This window comes from Halichoerus grypus, chromosome 1 (assembly GCF_964656455.1).
Source record: "Halichoerus grypus chromosome 1, mHalGry1.hap1.1, whole genome shotgun sequence".
NCBI lineage: Eukaryota > Metazoa > Chordata > Mammalia > Carnivora > Phocidae > Halichoerus > Halichoerus grypus.
In genome coordinates this window covers 189,903,686-189,926,497 of record NC_135712.1, presented here as the reverse complement: position 1 = coordinate 189,926,497, position 22,812 = coordinate 189,903,686, and positions in this window count along the sequence as shown.

The window sequence follows — 22,812 nt, the reverse complement described above, 5'->3', positions numbered from 1 at the left end:
TCCCTTTTTGTCTGTCCTCCTCCTTCCTGGGGGCAGTTAAATGTGGTACCCGAGAAATTACCTTCAAAAACTTTCCCACCAGATGCCTAATTCACAGGAGGCTACTGTGGTGGACATGATCTTTTGCAGTTTTTGTACCAAGACCACACCCCCCCCTACAAACTACTTCTGGCTAATAACTCAAAGTGTTAGGAGTACTAAGGCAGATGCATTCCTGGAAGACAAGACACTTACTTGTTTACCATGTTGTCTCTAAGATTCCCCCATGACTTTGTGGAACCTGCCTTAGGCTACAGGGCAGTCTGGAACACTTCCATCCAACCTTCTCTCCCTCTCTAGCTCATTCGGGGTCAGATTGCAGCATGATCTGCTCTCTCCTCCTGTCCTGGCTTCCTTCTGAAGACCCAGGCTAACACAGCTCTCTTTCCACTTCTCTCCAGATAGAGACCTGGCTGCACATGGAGAGTTTCACTTTAATGGAAAATGGTATCAAGGGGATGAGAGCAATAGATAAATCAGAAACCGGTATTCTCTCAAGGAGAAAACTGAATCAGTAAAATTATTAGTGGAGTGAAATTGAAATAGTTGGTTTCTAAGACAGGGCATGTGGCATTTGTTACTTCATGGATTCACTAGACTGAACACTGCCTAATTAACCTAATTAAGATTCAATATATTCATTAGGATGTATTCACATACTTCTCAAACAATTGGAGGTCAAAGGTGGGGAAAAAAACATGACAAATATTATAACACGGGGAGGGTACAATGATGTACCCTGAATTCTCCTACAGATAATCATGTGCTTTTTATTTTGTATCTGGGTGATTTTTTTAAGAGATGTAAACTACTTTCAGGTTTGTGTGATAATAAAGGAGATGTAATGAAATGGGGAGGATATTAAGAAGACAAGGATTCAGGAAACAGAAACTAACCCCCTGCTTTTACTTGTTAAGGACTGGCTGAATGAAAGGTTGATCTGATAGAGTCTTGACCTTGGAGGAAGGAAACTTGGAATCTAATCCCCAACAAGCCAGTAATTCACACCTGCTGTCTGGTTCCGTTTCCTCATTTGTGCAGTTAGATAGGATGGGCTACCTGAGTGTGACATGCCCCTCCCGTGAACCTTCCTAGATTCCTCCTGCAGAATCTAGCAGGAACCTCAACTCACTGGCTATTGAAGGTCTGTGTTGATGAGTTGTGTTTCATGTCTAGAGAGCCAAATATCCCAGAATGATTCCAGAATGTTTGAAATGAATAAAATTCAAGATACACATATGTTGGCCAGCTAAATATATGGAAAGGGAATTTAAGAAAGGCCATAATTCCAATTGTCTTCCAGAAAGTGTGGATTTCATGAAGTGACTTATCCAAGCTTATTTATGGAGTTTCTGCTATTTTTAGGTACTGTGCTAGGTATGGGCATTGTTGGCGATGGACTCTGTTAGCGTAATTCTGCAGATAAGCCTACATCACTGGTTACCCAGTACTCTGGCAGTCTTCCTCCTTCCAGTCAAAGCAGAAAGAGATGGCTTGACTAAGTGGAGTAGTGGTGGAGAATGAATTTAGCTCTTCTCTGCATGAAGCCCACACCTTCAAAGGTGGAACTCACTTCCTATCAGGGGAATGAAGTGTATACAGATCCAAACTAAAAGCTTTCTATCATGTTGCCTTTTAACATTTCTTGCTGCTTTTAGAAAGGGGAGAGAGAATCGGATTCGGTGACACCACTTCTAATGGAATCTTTACCTTTGGTGGCTTTTGAAGGAAGAATCACTGTACGTGCTTGCTATGAAATACTTTCTGTCTCAAAATGTCAATTTGCTTTTTTCCAGTCACAGATGGGGATTCATATACGGCGCTGTGATCCTGGGGTCTGGATCGGATGTACTGGTGGTTCCTGGGAGGATGTACTGGTGGTTCTAAGGAGGGCTCTGCCCATGCACTGAAGATTTCCAAGGCTGGTTCCCTTGTTTGTGGTGGTCTGTGTCTGTCTCAGGCCTTCTGACACCCTGGATTGTATCTGTCTGGCATCTCACCACCTTCCCGCTTCTTCCAGGCAATGCTACATTACAGGAAAGTCAGACAGGGCAACTAGGCAGCAGCCCTAACTTGAATGGAGCTAACCTGAGATACTAGTAACTAACTGGTTGGTGATAGCTGGGTTGATGCTCTCTCCAGCCATCCAGAACTCCTCCCCCCCCCCCCCCCCCCGCCACACTGAGTCCCTATGAGAGCTGATCAACTTTGCCTTGCTCACACATTCTCTTTCAGAAGTTAACATTTAATACATTTATTGGTACTGATTATACAACTATTTCAGGCTCTCTGAAAAAAGCTTGGAACATATAGGAAAGCACAAGGAAGAAAAACAAATAGATATTTTTTCTTTTTTTCTACATCAGGGATCTTATTGCACACACTGTGCTGTTATTACTTTTTACTCAACCCTGTATTTGCAATACTTCCTCACCTTTAAATCTTTTATAAGAGGAGTTTTAGAACTGCACATTATTTTATAGATGGCTATGCCAAACCCTATTTAACCACACTCTTGTTAGATGTTTGGAGTATTTTCCCTTTCTAACTTGTGCTCACTCTTCTGGCAGCACTATACTTGCATTCAGCTCTTTTTGCACATCTGTGATATCTTTTCCCTTAGGATAAAACCTTCAAAGTAGAGTTGCTGTGTTGAGCAGTCTATTTTACAAGTGTAGTGCGTTTACGTCCCCTACAACTGTTGGAGGAGGACTCTTGGATTAAATCCACCAGCATGTTGCAGGTGGTGGCAGTGGTGGTGGTTTATAATGGTTAATTTGACCAGTCAAAATGGGTACCTAATTGTCATAAACATTTTGATTGTTTTTTTGTTTTGTTTTGTTTTTAAATATTTTATTATTTGAGAGAGAGTGAGTGAGAGAGAGCACAAGCCAGGGGGAGAGATAGAGGGAAAGGGAGAAGCAGGCTCCCTGCTGAGCAGGGAGCCCGATGATGCAGGGCTTGATCCCAGGACCCTGGGATCATGGCCTGAGTGGAAGGCAGACGCTTAACAGACTGAGAAACCCAGGCGCCCAACATTTTGATTGTTTTTGATGACTATGAATTTTTAAGTGTTTTCCTCTTAGGTTCACTGGATTGTTGTGTGTTTCCCTTGATTTTTTCTATTTTACTTGTCATGTTTTATGTATTGCCCGCTATAATTAAAGTATTTTTTATTACCTTGTAAACTCTTAATTAACATAACAGTTCATAGCCTTTCATCTGACTTTCATATTTTAACAATAAAATTTTTATTTTATTTTTATGAGGCCAAATATTTCTAAAATCTTTTTCATGGTCTCTTCCTTTGCTTTCTGATTACCTTATGCTGAGAAGGGGATAAATGTAAACTATATTGCCTTTTTGATCTTATGATTCAGTTTTTTTTTTTTTTTAACTTTAACTGATCTGAGTTTACTTTGAAGTATAAAGAGAGTAGGTATTTAACATTTTCAGGTGGGGAGCGATCTAAGTACCAGTTGTAAAATAGCTCCTTCAGGAATTTAAATGCTCCCTTTGGACCGTATTGACTATGTTCATACTTAAAGATGTAATTCCACCCAGCTACTCTTAGGTCAATACAATCATTTTAGTTACAGTATATTTTAAATATATTTTAACATCTAGCACTTCACGTTCCCTGGGTTTTTCTTTTTAATTTGGAAATTATCTTTTAAATTTTACTTTTTTTTAAATTTAATTTTATTATGTTATGTTAATTACCATTCTGTCTGCTGTTTAACATGTGAGTTTTCCCCCTTTGATTATATAAACTACTGTTGTAAATGTTCCTTGGGTGCGTAAGCTTCCTTCTTCAGCTAACGTGTACTCTGATTGCCCTCCCTTAGTACCTTGCACTACACAAGGCTTCCATTTCAGACCACAAACCTCTGTTGAGTGTCAATACCTATTAATACCTCTTAACACCAAACATTAGCTCTTTCCCTCCCATTCCTACTGTATTTCTACTCTTCTCCTCCCTAATTGTATAATGTTTGTCTCTCAACCTATACAGTTAAATAGCTCAGACTCTTGGGAAGGGTATGCCTACTTTTCAAACTAGAACTTCTTGTATTTTTTTTTCCATACTGTGGGATTTGGAAAGTACCTACATGTTCTCAAACCCAAAAGACATCCATGTGAGCAGCAATCTCAAACTGTCATTTCCCTCACACCCCCACTTGATCTCACTGGAGAGAAACAAATGCTCTTCTCCTAGGTTTGCTTCCCTGACAACAACTCAGTGATCCATTCTAGAAGCTACCATCTCCTTGACTAGAGAGCTCAACTGTATTTCTCTCCTACTTTCTTCTACCAGTTGAATAATAGGTTTTACATCATTATCAAATGTGATGCTGTGTAACATTATCCAGGACTTTCAATAAATTAAGTTCTATACATGTTTTGCAGGTAAGTTTTCTATCCTGTTTCACAGTTCCCTTGCCACTTGTTCTTTCGGTGGCCCAGAGTGTCTGTCACTGTCCAGTCTTTTCTAGATGCTGTGAGTTAGTGTAGAAATCTTCTAAGAAAAGAACAGTGCCATAGTTAAAAGCAACAGTTGGTGACCTGATCTATACAGGCAGATAGTAAACCTGTTTGACTTTGAGCCACAGGTCTCTGTTGCAACCTATCTCTTTCATTATAGTGAAACATAGTCATAGACAATATGTAAATGAATGAGCTTGGCTGTGTTTCAATAGAACCTTATTTACAAAAATAGACACTAAGCTGGGTTTGGTTCCTGGCACGTGGTTTGCTGACCCCTGAAGGTGCGGGAGCAAAGTTGCCTGAGAACGAGTATCTGTTCACCAATTTCCGGGTGTGTGATCGAGGGTCACTTTCTTAACCTCCTTGTGCCACAAAAATAGGGAATTCATAAAATGAGGATGAGTATAAAATACACTTTCTAGGGTCCTATGGAGGACTGAAGGGATGAGCCCAGGTTAAAGCTCCTGGAATCTGTGTGCCTGTGAACATACTAAGCCCTAAACCAAGTGTTGAATGTGGTGTTAGTTTGAGCCCAGCGCACTACATAGATCACTGCAAGAGCATTTCCAGCATTTCCTTTCACTTAATTTCTATTGTTTAGGCCTTGGGTCCTCTTCCATCCCTCCCTGAAGTAAAATCTTTAAGGAAATGCCGATGCAGAGGTTTAACTGCTGCCTGTTCTGTTGTTTAATTTCCAGAAGGGAACATTGCAGTGGCAACCAGGGTCCTCCCAGGATCCTCTCTAACACTGAAAACAAGGTCGGCTTTGTTATAGCTGCAGAAAAGCTCACTGCTTGTATTTCTTTTCACGTGGTTTGCCAGTCAAGATCTATTTACTCCATGGTTTCTTGGCTAATTATATCCAGCATGGCACTGATTGAGCTGTTAATAAAGTGTGAAGGTGCCTTGCAGATACATTCTGAGCCTTAAAGAAGCCATCTACATCTCAAACTGCAAACGGCGGTGTCCTCCGATCCCTCCAATATTCTGGCGATAGCATCTCCAATTGTAAAATTAATCAAACTTCTTTCAGTGACAGAAATGTTAATTTAAAATTTTTGTCACAATTACCCGGAGTGTTATTGCAGCTTCTGACTTGTAATTAATTTCTCCTTCCCTTTTTCCATCACTGGGTTAGACTCCTTTGTAATAGTGATAAATGAAATAGATGCCTGACCTTTTTTTTTTTTATTATTTAAAATAAATTACTTTACAAGAAAAAAATTACCTCCAGGTAATCAACACCTTCAGATAAACAGGGGAGCATGGGGCATTAGGTACTTTATTGTTTTTCTCTCTCTTTCTATCTTTTTGTGTGTCTTCAGTGATTGAAATGACAAATGGAGAAAGAAGGAAGTGAGTCTACTTTTATGGCTGCGTTCCCATGTGGAACTAATTTAGCTTGTGGCGTTGGTTTTTATGGGTGCTGGGGAACACCGGAAAAATCAGAGTGTGATACTAAGAAATTGTAAATTAGAATAAAAGAAACCCACAGGGGAAGAAAGGAAACAAGATGTTATGTTTACTTGAGCAATAACTAGAAAGTTTAGTGCACCCTCGGTGTGAACAAGCCCCTACTACTCACAGTGTGGGCTGCAGACCAGATGCATGGTGACACCTGGGAGCTTGCTGGAAATGCAGAATCTCAGGCCCTGCTCCAGTCCCACTAAATCAAACAAAATCCTCATGTCACCTGTATACATTCTGGAACTTGTAAAACACTGGAGCCCAGACTTAGAGATGAGGTGTTTTGGAGGCTGGTACAAGTGAGGTTTATAAGCAAGTAGCAAAGCTCATGGGACCTCACTACTACTTGTGCACAGAATAAGAGATCCCAGGTGCACACTGGAATTCCAGAACATGAACAATTCAAGGAAAAGGGATGAAAACAGATTATTACAAACAGGAATTTCTTTTCTTGGCTCAGCTTTCTGATGATTGTCCCAGTTCTGCCAACTGTGGGATGGCAGGGACCATTCAGCTCTATCTCAGGAGGTCCCCAGACATCTGACTGAATGAGTGGAAAGAGTAATGGAATGGGATCTACTGGACCCAGCTGGAAAAATCCAAAGCAGTTGGTACAAGAATGTAAGAAGCTTTTGTAGAGTAAATGGGTTGTTTAGTTGGGTTAGCTCAAATGATTATGAAAGAATGAATAAGGATTTCCTACCTCTGAGATTGAATGCTGGAATGTGGGAGGGTGTTACCTGGCTGAGATGCTGGAGACTGAGAACAAGTAGGTGCAGCAACACTTGGTACCCACAATGGGCCATCCTCTGGGCTGTGCATTGGAAGTACAGCCATGAACACAATATGGGCTCCACTGGAGGAACTCAGAGTCTGAATATGGTGGGGCAATGGTCTTGGTTTCTCTCTGGGGCTTGGTTTATTATTTTCTTTGTAATACATTACTTTCCTCAGTAATCCAGCCAGTGACTCTATATTTAACCTCTATTTTGCCTCCAGATCTCGCCACAAGTAAAGCTAATGAGCAGTGGTGAACTCTGGGCTACATTCACTGGAGTTGGGACAGTTTGAGTGGGACTTCTGCTGTCACTGGGAATGTGCTTATTTGTTCGTGTTGTTATTAGTAAACAAGGTAGTTAAAAAGGCTGGCTTTCAAAATCTCCATCCTCAATAGAGAGCTCTGAGAATAAGGATTACATGCACAGTGCTTTTCTGGGGAAAACAAGACTGGCTTGGGATCTTTGTTGTGAAATCCTCTGTCAAAATTAATTCGGGGAATCACATAATTACAATTTATGCATCTTGATGGCCCCCAATAGCTTGTTTATTAATATGGGATTAGTTTTAAAACATCTGAAATAGCAATGAAAAGACTAAATAGCCTTTTCTGGGGGGATAAAACTTAAAGAGCTAAGAAATCTTTGATTTAATCATATCTTAATGGCAGTTATGGTTAGAATGGGACCACTCCCCCCTTTAAACTGTATCATGTTAGGTGTAAATCCTCAGATTGGGGGCCCAAGGATGGGAGGCCCTAGAGAAATCCAGTATTATTTTAAAACCCTGGCCACATCTCGAACAAACTTATTACAGGTGGCAAGGCTGGTAGGAGATAATTGCCAGCCCCGGGTTCAGAGGGAGGTACTCGCTTCAAGATTGGGCTCCTCTGGCCCTTGATAAACGGAGTTATCACTAACACACACATGCTGCTGAATATATTATTTCATTCACCAAATGGAGATTTAAAATGACTTTGTAACATGCCAAATTAGGTTAATTATCTTTTAAGAGTGTTTTGGAAAAAACTCTAAATGTTCTGTTCTAAGGCTGCAGGGGACCTGGCATGAGCTGGCCTTTCTTTATTTATTTAAAAAATCACTTATTTTTTGCTTCTGCTTTATTGCTGTTGCCTGCTTTAAGGGACACCCAGCAAGTGTCTCTTGTGGCACCCTCTTTCTCTGCCAGCCCGGTGTCCTATTGGAGTGCCTCCTCTCCCCTTCCATCTTCTCCATTCTTCCTTCTGTGTCCTGGGAGGAGACACACTCAATTCTGGTTCGTGTGTGTGTGTGTGTGTGTGTGTATGTGTGTGTGTGTGTGTGAGAGAGAGAGAGAGAGAGAGACAGAGACAGAGACAGAGACACAGACAGAGAGACAGAGAGAGTTGGTGGGGGGGCAGAGGGAGAGTGAATTTTAATCAAGCTCCGTGCCCAGTACAGAGCCCAACTCGGGGCTCAGTCTCACGACTGTGAGATCATGACCTGAGCCAAAATCAAAAGTCAAATGCTTAACTGACTGAACTACCCAGGCGCCCCATCAATTCTGGTTCTTGAAGATGCCCACCCACTTCTGTTTTCTTGACATTTTGACAAAGACATCTCAGTTCAGCAGGGAGCCTCATGAGTGCAGAAGCAGGGCTTCTTCATCAGAGAATCCTAGCAGGGGCACATGCTTAGGAAGCAAGCTCCCATGGTATGTGTCTAATAGATGCCAGTGAAGTGTATCACATAATCAGAATGCAGTTGGCACTCAGAGTTGCTAGAATGTGTGAATTGTGCAACTCCTCAGCTTAAAATTCCTTAAATGTTTTTGCTTTCTATGGGATAGAATAAAAACTCTAACATCACCTGCAAGGTCCCCCACCAGGCTCCTTCCATGCCACTCTCAATCTCCTATTCTAGCATTTAACCCAACGAAGAGTCTCAAGACCCTGAAAGTATCAAACCCCTTCTTGCCATTGTATTTCCAACATACTCTTTCCTTTCCCTGAGGAGTCTTCTCCTCTCCATCTCTACCCTTCACATTTCTTTGCTGGTCAACTTCTCTTGCACTTGAGCTCTCTGCTTTGATATTACTTCTCTATGAAGCCTCTCTGAACCCCCGCAATGCTGGCTCAGGTTTGTGTCTGTTTACACAGCATCTCATACCACCTCCCCACTCCCCAATTACTCAGAAGTTTCACTTTCTGGACTGTGAGCTCATTGAAGCTCATTGAAGACAGATGTCATAACTGTCATATGGATCCCCAGCCTCTAGGCCCTGCACAGAGCAGCTGCTCAATTACCTGGCATTGAAAGAATTAGTTGCTTCTGCTTATTCATAGGGGAGGTAAATTGTCATCAGAGAGAACATGCCTCCAGATTTGGGTGCCTCATTAAGAATGGAATATTAACTTTGGAAGAACCTCAGCAGAAAGACTTGAGAGGTGTATGGTTTGTAGAGATTCTGCCATTATGGCAGCTGAGAAATGTTGTTGTCCTATGGGAGCAGCAATGTGCTGAGGACAACTCCTAGAGCAGCTGATATATCAGGACCCCTAGGTAATCTGACTTAAACAGTGCTCTAGTACCAAGACAGGTGATGTTTGAAGTCTGTGAACTCCTGGAATTGAATGGAAAATCTTGTGTGTGGGTGACAGTGGTTATCCATCTCTGAATATCTACCCCCCCTTCCTCTTCCACACCCCATTAAATAGGATTTCCATTCTTTGGTTTACCTTTTCTCAACTTTTATATAGTACAAGGTGGAAGGAGTTGCTTAAGTAGCTCTAGGGTAAAGAATCCTGAATATGTTTGTCTCTTTGAGAGATCTTAGAGTATGACAGAATATTTCACACTTTGGCATTACTACCAGAAAATTCCTTGCTAGGTACATGTGAGAACTTGTTTCAGGCAATGTGTCAGGGATCATCCTAAGTTTGTAGAATGGCCTAGAATTAAGAAAAGTAATTGCTGGTGTTTTCTGGACATTTCTTATGTTCTGTGTACTACATTATATGCTTTTAGGGCTTGTATCTCATTTTAATACTCATAGCAGGGTACTATTATTGTCCCCATTTTATCAGTGAGGGAAATTGAGGCCCAGAGAGAGAGGCCGGCCAACAGCATACAGCCAGTAGGAGGCAAAGTCAGTATTTGAACCCAAAGAGTTGGTTTCTAGAACCCATGCTCTTATTCAATACATATTATAGGTGATCTTACAGATAAGAAAAGTATGGGTCAGAGAAATTAAGTAACTTACCCATGGTCACCCTATTCTGTGGTTAGCAGAGGCAGGCTTAAAACCAGATCTGATTCCCAAGCCAGTGCTGGTGACCCCCAGGCTGTTCTGTTTCCTGGTGGTCGTCTGCAGCTGGTACCTTCTGGTTCAGACCCAGTTCCTTAGAGACCTCTCTTGGGGGTTCTACTGATAATTTCCTGCTTTAGCTGTGCAAATGTTTCACCATGGGATAGGTCCTACCTGAGAGCCACTTTTGCTCTCCGTTCTCCATGAAGCAGCCAAACTGTGTACTCAGCCCCATTGCATCTATGATTAATGTCACTCTCAGTGGGTGTTCTGATAGCAGTAACTTTGGTAAATTGTCTTAAGGGGAACTAGTGCAATGTAACTCATCATTAGCTGTGAATGTAGGTGAAGCATTACTAGAGCCACTGGAGGTATTTTTCCCTGAACCCCCTGGGCATAGAATAACTCTCTGTTCTTCACTATTTTTAAGTACAACGTCCTAAGCAGCAGAGTGAGCTATGACACTGGACCAAGGGATCTTTTAAACAATGTTTTTAATCACAAACCATTCAAAGTGTTCTCTTCTGGCAAGATCTTTTCTTCAGATCCCTGAATTTGTAGGCCAAAAGTGAGTATGGTTCAGGTGGGTTTGGTGTGTCTGAACCTATTGGCCACAGATAGAATTCATGTTTCCTGCTGACCTTCTTGAGAAGAATCTTATGTCTCTGTGCTGCAAATGGAATTACTTGTTTTCATTCAGTAATTTTTCACTGTAGGTCAGTAACATGCCAGGCATAGAGACATAGGGTAAATAAGACAGTTAAGATCCTTCCCTTGGAGGAGCTGGACAATAAACAGAGAAAAGTGCAAACAAGGACAGGTAGGCAGTGAGCTATGTGCCATGAAAGACATAAAGAGGGAGCAGTGATACTGATTGCTTGGATGGACCTAAATACCAAGGACCATTAGGGGTGGCCTCTTTGTGGAGCTTCTATTTATAGGAAAACTGAAATGGGAGAGAAAACCAGGGGGAAGCATTTACAAAGACCCTGAGGTGGGGGAAGAGCTTGGCAGTGCTGAGAAACTAAAAGCAGAGGATGCCAGCTGGAGATTGGGGCATGAGAGATGGTTGTCATGTGAGATACTGTTGCGGAAGTAGGTGGGGTCTGGGTCCTGCAGGACCATGCAGGTGTTGGTATATTTGCAGGGACATTGGTAAGCATTGCAACATTTTAAGCAGAGAATTTATATATGATTGATGATTTTAAAAGCTCCCTCTAGCTACTGTGTCAGGATTGGGTTGGACTGAAAACTGCAAAGTATTGCTGAAAGAAATTTTAAAAAACATAAAGACATCCTGTGTTCATGAATTGGAAGACTAACTAGCATGAAAATGATAAGGTTACCCAAAGCAATCTACAGATTCAATGTAATCCCTATAAAAAAATGATTGTGTTTGCAGAAAGAGAAAAAAACCAATCCTAAAATTTATATGAAATCGCAAGGGATCTCAAATAACCAAAACAATGTTGAAAAAGAACAAAGTTAGATCATTCAGACTTCCTGATTTCAAAAATTACTACAAAGATGCAGTAATCAAAATAGTGTCATATTGGCATAAGGACAGATGTATAGACCAATGGAATAGAATAGAGAGCCCAGAGGAAAACTGTAGCATTTAAGATCAAATAGTTTTTGACACAGATGCCAAGACCATTCAATGGGAGGGAAAAACATCTTTTCATCAAATGGTGCTGGAAAAACTGGATATCCACTTGCAAAAGAATGAAATTGGACCCTTACCTTATAATATACACAAAAATTAACCCCAAATGGACCAAAGACATAAACATAAGAGCTAAAATTATAAAACTCTTAGAAGGAAATAAAGGAACAGCATCATGACATTTAACTTGACAGTGACTTTTTTCATATGACACTAAAACCACTGGCAACAAAAGAAAAATAAGACTTCATCAAAATTAAAAACTTCTGTATAGGGGCACCTGGGTGGCACAGTCCATTAAGTATCCAACTCTTGATTTTGGCTCAGGTCATGATCATGAGATGGAGCCCCATGTTGGGCTCTGTGCTCAGCGGGGAATCTGCTTGAGATTCTTTCTCTTCCTCTCCCTCTCCCCTTCCCGACTGTGTGCTCTCTCTCTCTCTCAAATAAGTAAATCTTAAAAAAAAAAAAAAATCTGGGCAATCAAGAACACTACCACGAGAGTAGAAAGGAAACCAACAAAATGAGAAAATGTCTGTAATCATATATCTGATACAGGATTAATATCCAGAATATATTAAAAACTCTAACTCAACACCAAAACCCAAATAAGCCCAATTTAAAAGTGGGTAAAGTACTGAATAGACATTCCTCCAATGAAGACCTGTAAGTGGCCAACAGCACATGAAAAGATGTTCAATATCACTATTCATTAGGGAAATGCAAATCAAAACCACAGTGAGATACTATTTCACATCTGTTAGGAAGGTTATTATAAAAAAATAGAAAACAACAGGATGTGGAGAAATTGGGGCCCTTGTATATTGCTGGCGGGAATGTAAAATGGTGCAGCTGCTTTGGAAAACAGTATGGTAGTTCCTCAAAAAATTAAACAGAATTACAATATGATTCAGCAACTCTACTTGTAGATCTATACCCCAAAGAATTTAAAGCAGAGACTCAGATACTTGTACATCAGTGTTCATAGCAGGATTATTCACAATAGAGAAAGATGGAAACAACCCCAGTGTCCATCAAAAAATGAATAAAAAATGTGTATATACATATATGTATATATATGAATTAAAAAGTTTGTGTATACACACACACACAGTGAAATATTATCCAGCCTTTAAAAAGGGGGAAATTCTAACACAGGTTACAACATGAATGAACCTTGAAAACATTATGCTAAGTGGAATAAGCCAGACACAAAAGGATAAATATTGTATAATTCTACTTATGTGAAATATCTAGAATAGGTAAATTCATAGAGACATAAAGTAGAATAGATGTTTCCAGGGGCTAGGGGACATTGTTATTATTTAATGGGTACAGAATTTCAGTTTGGTTTGATAAAAAGTTCTGGAGATGGATAGTGGTGTTGGTTGCATAATGCTGTGCCTGTATGTAATCACATTGGATTGTACACGGTACAATGGTGGCAATGATCAATTTTATGTTAGGTATCTTTTACCACAATTAAAAGAAATAAAAAAAGATTGGATTGGAAGAAGGGAAAGAATATAAACAGGCATACCAGTAAGGAAGAATTTTGCATAGTTAAGAGAGGAAGATGTTTTAGGTTAGGGTGGGGGCAGGTGAAATGAAGAGAGTTTTTTTTTTTTTTTGTAGGGATGGGAATATCAACCATTAGAGGTTTTTATTTTTTATTTTTTATTTTTTATTTTTTATCTTGAGCCAAAATAAAAATACCTCTTATCGAAATATATTTTACTTTGGGAAGATTCTATCATTACAGTGGCTCAAGTACCAGTAGATGCTTGCCCAGTTTGAGTAAGAAGTTCACTGGCTGTTAAGTTACTCACATTTATTCTTCACATCTATATGTTCATCCCTTAGTAATTCTTCTACCCTAGGTTTACCTGTCTGGCACCAGAAAAACTAGCATTAGTGTTAAGGGTCTCTGACTCCATGATCTTAACCTGTAAATAAATTCCCCCAAATTCTCAGCAGGCTCTTGTTTTTGAGAAGGCAATTTAGCATATAAAATATTGATTTTAATGTAGTATTTGCATTGCAAATTAGGTCTTCAGAACAGGTAGAATTTTTTTGTTTTGTTTTGTTTTGTTTTGGGCATCCTGAAAGGATGACAAAACAGCTTCCATTTCTTACCAGCTTGTGTCTCTGAGATTTGCACAAAGAGAATCATTGGAGGCCCATGCACAAAGGCTCGGCCAAATGGTCACAATTTCCTGAAGTGATAGTTTTTCTCCCTGTGCCAAAGGAGAGTCACAGTGGATACTGTGGTGGTTCATTTTGGAAAGTGTACAGCTTCCAAAGCCTGTTCATTAAAGCAACGAGAAATACTTTAATGTCTCCTGTGTGCAGATTGGACCCTGCTTTCTAGAGTGGAACAGCTGTGTTGGTATTACAGTAGGTAGGCAGACTGCAGTGCCTTGTTTAGGCCTGGGATGGACTGATTGGAAGATGATGAGCGGGGTTTGGGCAGCCACTGTGGAACTGAGAAGCTGATCCCAAAGTGTCTCATACTTACTACCAAGATCAGAAACGGGGCCATGTGTCAGTAGGGACCCCAATCCACAGATACTGAGTTGTAGCCTAAGGAAAATAATCCCCTTTAGGAGGTGATGAGGGTACAGGGGTCTTTGAGAAAGATTTCATGGTTATTTTCCTTTTTCCTTTTATAATCACACAATCTTTCTAAGCTGTCTTGAGTTTATGGGGGAAAATACTCATAACTCCTATTATAAAAATAACCGTGGCATTGTAGTGATCTCTCAAAAAATGTTAACTAATGTGTCAGGAACTGTGTTAAGGGTCTGTTATAAACTGAATTGTGTTACCCTAAAATTCATGTTGAAGCCCAAACCCCCAATATGATTGTGTTTGGAGATAGCGATTTTAGGGACGAAATTGAGGTTAAATGAGGTCATAAGGGTGGGGCTCTAATCAAATAGGACTGGTGTCCTTATAAGAAGAGACAGCAGAGATCTGGGGGTGGGGGCACACTAAGAAGACAGCTTATCAGCAAGCTAGAAAGTTAGGTCTAACCAGACACCAACTCTACCGGCACCTTGATCTTGGGCTTCCAGCCTCCAGAACCATGAGAAAGGAAATTTCTGTTGTTTAAGCTACCCAGCCTGTGGTATTTTATTTTAGCAGCCTGAGCCAATAATGCAGGATCCAACATAATCTATCCCATTGTAATCCTTACAACCTATAAGATAGGTAGTATTTTCCCAATTTTATGGATGAGAACACAAACTTTGAGTTGAAGGTAGCCTCTCCTCTTAAACTTTGTGAGTCATAGTTTCACTAGAGAAAATATACTTTCTTGCTTTAAATGGCTTACTTTCTGTTACTATAATACCGGATGTGGTATTTTATCTTCCATGTATCACCATCACCTGCTAAAGTAGCTAGTACATAACAGGTCCTCATAACTTCATTGAATGAAAGATGTCGAGGCACACTGCAGATGAAAGTTAATGCGGAGTTATTGGATCACCAACCATCTAATTTTATTGATTTAACATATGATTATATTTCCTCTACTTAAGGAGGGTAAACACTGCCAGATAGAAAATTTAGCTGCATATCACGAGTGATTGACTAAATGTATCCTGAGGGAAAATTTATGGTTCTTGGGCAGTTCATTGCAAAGAAAAGATATAGAAAGACAACCTGGTGTGACTGAAGTTTTTAGGCAGAGAAATGGCTATTTGTATATTTTTCAAACTAAGAAGCTCATTTATGTCAACAATGTATTCCAGAGGTAATCTTGCTCACTTGCCTCCAGAATTGAGTTGTTGAGTATAAAAAACCTTTGATCCATGTTCTCAACTATTTTTATTTCCTAGTGACTGACACTAGTGAACCCTAAATCTTTGGAAAGAAACTATTGCCCAGCTGACACCATTCTTATTCTACTAAAGAGCATCAGACATTCCTTGAGCCTATTCTATGCCTTTTTCCCTTTAGCTCTGGCAGAAAATTTTCTCAAGTGAGAGGCATATGTACATGGCTTTTGCTTTCCTTTGCAATATTGTTACTGAAGGAGATAAATTATTCTTGTCTTCTTAGACATCAGTTCAGGATGACAGAGTTACACACATTAAAAATCCCAATTTTTAAGACCAAATTCACCGGGACCTCCCTGTTTCCCAGTACATGGCCTTATATTGTCATGTGGTGGCTGAGCAAATAAGAGTTGTTAAATGAAGAGAGACAATCTTTAAAGAGATTTTCAGTGCCGGGTGAACAGAACTTCAGAAAACTTGACGTATGACCATCCAAAATGAGCAAACATGAAACATCTTTTAGATGTTGACTCTACCATACTTATATGTTTAAATAATATTCACCTCCAGAGAGAGACTGGGATCAGAAAACCTGAAATTTGAATGTTAGTAAATTATCTAAAACAGTGTATTTATATGGCTAATAAAACAATAGGCTTCATTTTTACAGATTCATCATCCAACATGAGTTTTCAAGAATTCATTTCTTAAAGTGAGATAAATCTCTTTCCTCATGTTTCCTTCTTATCAAAAATCTCCTAACCCTTTCACTGCCTTTGAAGTGATACCTAAGTTTTAGTATGCTAGAGCTGAAGAGAGCAGAGAGGAGTCTGAATCCAAACCCCTGATTTTACATATGAGGAAATTGGATTAACTGATTTGTCCAAGGTCACATACCTATTAATGGCAGGCTTGGGACCAAAATCCAGATGTCCTGATTCCCAGGAAATACAGACTTTGCTTCCAGTCTCGTAAAGGGGTAATTGCTTCCATCATTTGAAATCGAGATATGTCTAAATACTGCTGGGTTCAGTCTCATCCCAGGATGGATGTGTAATTGTTTAAGGTGTCATCTGTTATCCTGCCAAAGATTCAACACACCACTCAGTGGGAAACCAGCTCTAATTTAAGTCAGAGCAAATGACGTGTTTTTTTTCTATTGCGGGGCATGACAAGTTTCAGAAATAATGAGCTCTACTCACCAGACTTCTTTTTGGCTTGAGTATTATACTCTAGAATCATTCTTACTAATATCCTCTAAGGAGCTGAAGGGTTATACATGGGTTCTCAGAGCCATGTTTTATTATAAGGATCATTCATACCAGTTATGCATAAGCACATACCAATAGAAAGAGAAATTTGCAGTATTGCATGCATGTGTTTAACTGAATGTGGAATGGTGTACTGAGGTTTGAGATCATATTAAGTTTCAGTCCTCATTTTTATGTACGCCCTCTCTGGCCTGAGGCATTTTTCTCATTATAACCCTCCCTGCTGCAATTTCCTGCCACAAAGGGAGTTTATGGTCATGACTGGCTATTTTTCAACTCATTGAAAAATATCAAAAGGTAGATGGTTTATTAATGTTAAACATTTGAGCATCTGGTTGAAATGGAGGGGTGGAAACAAGCACTCCTACAAACTCTTTCATCTAAAGAGATAAAGTCCTTTGTTACCCAAGCTTTACATTGCCACACAAATGCCACCACCTTCTCCCCAAATACTTGGCATCTGCTGTGTGACTTAAATAATGTTTCCTAACCCTTTTTAGACAGAGGTTCTGTGGAACATCTGATGAAAGCTGTAGGCTTTCTCCTCCTACCCATCCTTGATACCCTGGACACACCTCCCCAGTGTTGCTCATAATTTCAGAGGCTTTAGTGATGCTTTGGAGTCTATCCAGGGGTCCTGAGTTAAGAAATCCCAGGTAGTGTGCTAACATTCTTTATCCTAGAATCCAGAACTTATAAGCTTTAGGGGAAGTCACCTTTGATTTCTTGAGATTTAAACCATGAACCACTGGTCAATATCTGATTATAGTCCACAGCAACTGAAATAAATTTCTTATAAAAAATTCATTTATTGAATAGTAGGTGTATCATGCCAGACAACCTGGACATTCTTGAGATACCCTTACTTAGAAGCATAGGGTCTCATTAGGGATAAAATCAAACTAGCACATAAAATGGTTAATCACAAAGTGTCATACCCCACCATGTAGGTTTCAGAAGGTGAAGCAATCTTCTTTGGGTCAGAGTGACGAAGAAAATCTTTCCAGAGTGGAAGGAAATAATCTGTTGTGCAAAGCACAAATAAGCTTTAGGTAGATGGTAGGGAAGATGGGGGGATGGGGAAATATATTTTGAGCATGGGAGCAGTGCATTAGCAAGGCTTTTGGGGAGAATGTCAAATCAGCAAGAATGTGAATGGTGATGAGTATATGCAGTAACTTTTTTCTATTCCAAAGCATCACCTAACATAAATCTTCAAAGCTGGGGTACTATTGACCTAATTCTGATGAGGAGGAGTGGTTGTATAACCAATCAAACTAAATTGGCCACAGTTTGGAGTTAGACATTGTTTATTGAATGATGCTTTGTGTTCTCAGCTAAAAGATCTGTTCATTTTAACCTTGTCTCTGCAATTCTTTTCAATTTGATGTTATTTTCTGGGTGTCAGCAGCTCTTAATGGGAGACCTAATATGTCTTCAACTTCTGCTGCAATCTATCTTGCCTTTTTTATGCTTTTCCTTATGGCTAATAAATACAAATTTAGATTTTTGTATATTTGAAGATGTACATCCCTGCATTTGCATATTCATATATGCTTACATATGTGCAAAAAAATAGGAAAGGTATCTGAAGGTTTTATTCTAAAGTATTCACAGTGGTTGCCTCTGGGGACTAGGGTTGGAAGATGGTGATGGTAAGAGGGGAACTTTATTTTACTCCTCTTACTGTTATATAACTTCTTACAATGAGCATATATTACTTTTGTAATTAAAGAAAAAGAGAAAAAAGGAAAGAAATTGAATTTGACATACCTCCAAGTAATATGAAGCCCTTTCATCATTTTGAAGGTACAAAGAAAAACAATTGTGCCTCAAGGGAAATTTATTTTATCAGAACCTGTATTTTTTTTTCTTTAATCATGTAATGAAGCATCTTGCCCTGGATTTCCAGTAAGCTTGCTTTGTTTAAATATGCAGATCTCTGCTAATAATTTATGGTAACTGGAAGTGGTATTTGTTAGACTGGCATCTCATTCACACACTGGTATGTACATGTGCTTAGATGATGTTAGCTCCCTTCATGTTCTCTCTGTAGAATTTGGACTTCTGAAGATGAGTGCTGGTTTTCCCATAATCTCTCTTCCCTTCCATCCTGGGATTAAGTAGAGGAGTATTTCCTGTACTGTGCCCTAGGGCTGCAAGATGCCCTATAGAACCATGACTCTGGTGTCAGACTAGAGACTAGACATGCAATTTTGTTTGCTCTTGTGCTCAATGATGGTATGGAATAATCATGCAAAAAAATTATTCTCTCAAACGTATTTGGTCTTAATACCTGACTCATGAGTCTAAAAATCACACAGTTAATGAAAAACAAAAGGCAGGAATACACAGAAACATTTTAAGATGATGTGTAAAGAAGGCAGGAGTATGAATGGCCTCTATTTTTGACAACATTAAATTGTCCCAGGAAGTAGACAAAGAATGGTAAGGAAAGAGTAACCATATACATTTTGGGGTGTGTATAATAAGTGGAAGTAATAATGTAGAAGCAGTATGGCATTGTAGTCAAGAACATGGCCTCTGGCAATCTGAATCCTGGCTCCTCAACATAAAAACTGTATGACATTGGGCAAGTTACTTCTCTGTACTTGAGTTCCCTCATCTGTAAAATGGAATTAGTTATAGTGACTACCTCTTGGGATTATTAAGAATTTTAAAGTTGCTCATATTTACACAGCATTTCAAATGGTGCCTGGTACATGGAAGTTTGTGATGAAAAAAATATAAATTAATAAATATGTCAAGCATATATTGAGTTCTTAATGTTTGTCAGATTCTGAACTGAACAGGTTGTATATGCTTTAGTTTATTCCTCAGAACCTTGTAAGAGATTTTATGACTGCTCCCATTTCACAGTTGAGGACAACAAAGCTCAGAGAGAATGGGTAGGCACCAGGAACAGAATTTAAATACAGGCAATTAGATTTCGGAGCTCATGCTCTCAACTATAATCATCTACCAGGGATAGAAAGGAAGGAATAAGGAAATTCTGATCCCAAACCAAGCTTCCAATCCATAGTTCAAATATTGTAGGTATAATGGGTATACGGTTTCCTTTTGGGGTGATGAGAAACTTCTGGAATTAGATCATGCTGATGTTGCCATAATATTTGAATGTACTTAGTGCCACGGAATTGTTCATGGCATTTTAAAATGGTAAATACTACCTTCTGTGTATTTTACCACAATAATAAAAAGATAGCAGTCATGAGGACTAGTAGCCCCCATGTAAGGAATATGTTGACTGCTAATCTTTGTTACCGATTACTGCAAACAGGGTGCATCAAAACAATGGTCCCAGGGGTGGAGCAAGATGGCAGAGGAGTAGGAGACCTGGATTTTGTCTGGGTCCAGGAATTCAGCTGGATAGGGATCAAACCATTCTGAACACCTACGAACTCAACAGGAGATGAAAGAAAAGAATAGTAACAACTCTCTGAACAGAAAAGTGACCACTTTCTGGAAGGTAGGATGTGTGGAGAAGTGAGTCCGAGGCAATATTCAGGAGGATAGACGGCGGGGGAGGGGCCTCTGTCGGCCGCTTCTGGCAAGTGATAGAGCCACAGAGCACAAAATCGGAACTTTTAGAAGTCTGCTCCGCTGAGCAACGTTGCTCCAGTGGCTAAGCGGGGGGTGGAACCCTCACTGGGACAGTGTGGTCTCAGGACCCTCGGGGTCACAGAAAGATCGGGGGTGCCTGAGTGCAGCAGAGCTTCCAGGTATCGGAGCAGGAAAGCCAGCTGCAGAGACAGAGCCGAGGCCCCGGGCTCTCAGCTCGGGGTTGCCATAAACAGTGATCAGTGGCACCATCGGGCCACTGCTCCTCCAGCAGGGACCCAACAAGTGGCAGATCCGGGGAGACTCCCCTTCCTCCCCCGGGAAGAGCGGTGCGGGAGCGCACTGCAGGGATCTGCTGGGTTTGGAGACTCCACATGGGGTCAGGTGCCAGAGATAGAAACGTTCGGTCACAGGCTGGGTGAGCACGGAGTCTGGCTGGAGACCAGGGAGAAGGGAGTGATTGATTGCTTTTCTCTGGGGGGTCACTGAGGAGTGGGCCCCGAGTTCTTGGCTCCTCCTTCACTCTTGTCCTCCAAAGCTGTATGGAAAGCTTGCAGGGAACAAAAGCTCCTGAGAGCAAACTCCAGCAGATTTCTTAGCCCGGACCCGGAAAGGGCAGGGCAATTCCATCTCCAGCAAAGACATTTGGGAACCACGGCAACAGGCCTCTCCCCCAGAAGATCAGCAAGAACAGCCAGCCAAGACCAAGTTTACAGATCAATGAGAATGGCAGAACTCCAGTGCTAGGGGAATACTGCACATAGAATTCATGGCTTTTTTACCGTGATTCTTTAGTCTTTCAAAGTTAATTTTTTCTTTTTCCCTTTTTCAACCAACATCTTATCAATCCCTTTTTTAAAAAACATTTTTATTTTTCATTTTTAGAGTCATATTCTATCCCTTCATAGTAGTTACCATTATTTTTGGCATATATATATAAGTTGTTCTCTCTTTAAAATTTTGAGATACAGTTTCTTCTAACAGATCAAAATATACCCTAAATCTCTACTGTATGGCTTTGTTCTAGTCTCCTGCCTGATCACATTCTCTCCCTTTTTTTTTTAATACTCTTCTTTCTTCTTTCAAAGAACTTCTTATCAATTCCTTTTATAAAATCTTTATAATTTTCATCTTTACAGTCATATTCCATCCCTTCATCGTATTAACCCTTATTTTTGTACATATATAAGTTTTTCTTTCTTTAAAATTGGGGAAGAACTTTCTTCTAACAGACCAAAATACACCCAAAATCTAGTGTGTGGCACTGATCTATGCATCAGCCTGATCATATTTGATCATATTCTGTTTTTTTTGTTTTGTTGTGTTTTGTTTGTTTTTATCTTTTTCTTTTTCTTTTTCTTTTTTCTTTCTTTCCCTTTCTTTTCCCCCAGTTTCAGGTCTTTTCTGATTTGTTTACAGTATATTTTCTGGGGACATTGTTACCCTGTTAGCATTTTGTTCTGTCATTCATCTATTCTCCTCTGGACAAAATGACAAGATGGAAAAAATCACCTCAACAAAAAGTACCGACTGCCAGGGACCTACTCAATACAGACATTAGTACGATGTCAGAACTAGAGTTCAGAATGATGATTTTAAAGATACTAGCTGGGCTTGAAAAAAGCATGGAAGTTATTAGAGAAACCCTTTCTGGAGAAATAAAAGAACTAAAATCTAACCAAGTCGAAATCAAAAAGGCTATTAATGAGCTACAATAAAAAATGGGGGCTCTAACTGCTAGGATAAATGAGGCAGATGAGAGAATTAGTGATATAGAAGACAAAATGATGGAAAATAAAGAAGCTGAGAAAAAGAGAGATAAACAACTACTGGATCACGAGGGCAGAATTTTGAGAGATAAGCGATACCATAAGATGAAACAGCATTAGAATAATTGGGATCCCAGAAGAAAAAGAAAGAGAGAGAGGGGCAGAAGGTATATTGGAGCAAATTACAGCAGAGAACTTCCCTAATTTGGGGAAGGAAACAGGCATCAAAATCCAGGAAGCACAGAGAACCCCTCTCAAAATCAATAAAAATAGGTCAACAGTCCAACATCTAATAGTAAAACTTACGAGTCTCAGAGACAAAGAGAAAATCCTGAAAGCAGCTTGGGACAAAAGGTCTGTAACCTACAATGGTAGAAACATTAGATGGGCAACAGACCTATCCACAGAGACCTGGCAGGCCAGAAAGGACTGGCAGGACATATTCAGAGCACTAAATGAGAAAAATATGCAGCCAAGAATCTATATCCAGCTAGGCTGTCATTGAAAATAGAAGGAGAGATAAAAAGCTTCCAGGACAAACAAAAGCGAAAGGGATTTGCAAACACGAAACCAGCCCTACAAGAAATATTGAAAGGGGTCCTCTAAGCAAAGAGAGAGCCTAAAAGCAACATAGACCAGAAAGGAACACACACAATATACAGTAACAGTCACCTTACAGGCAA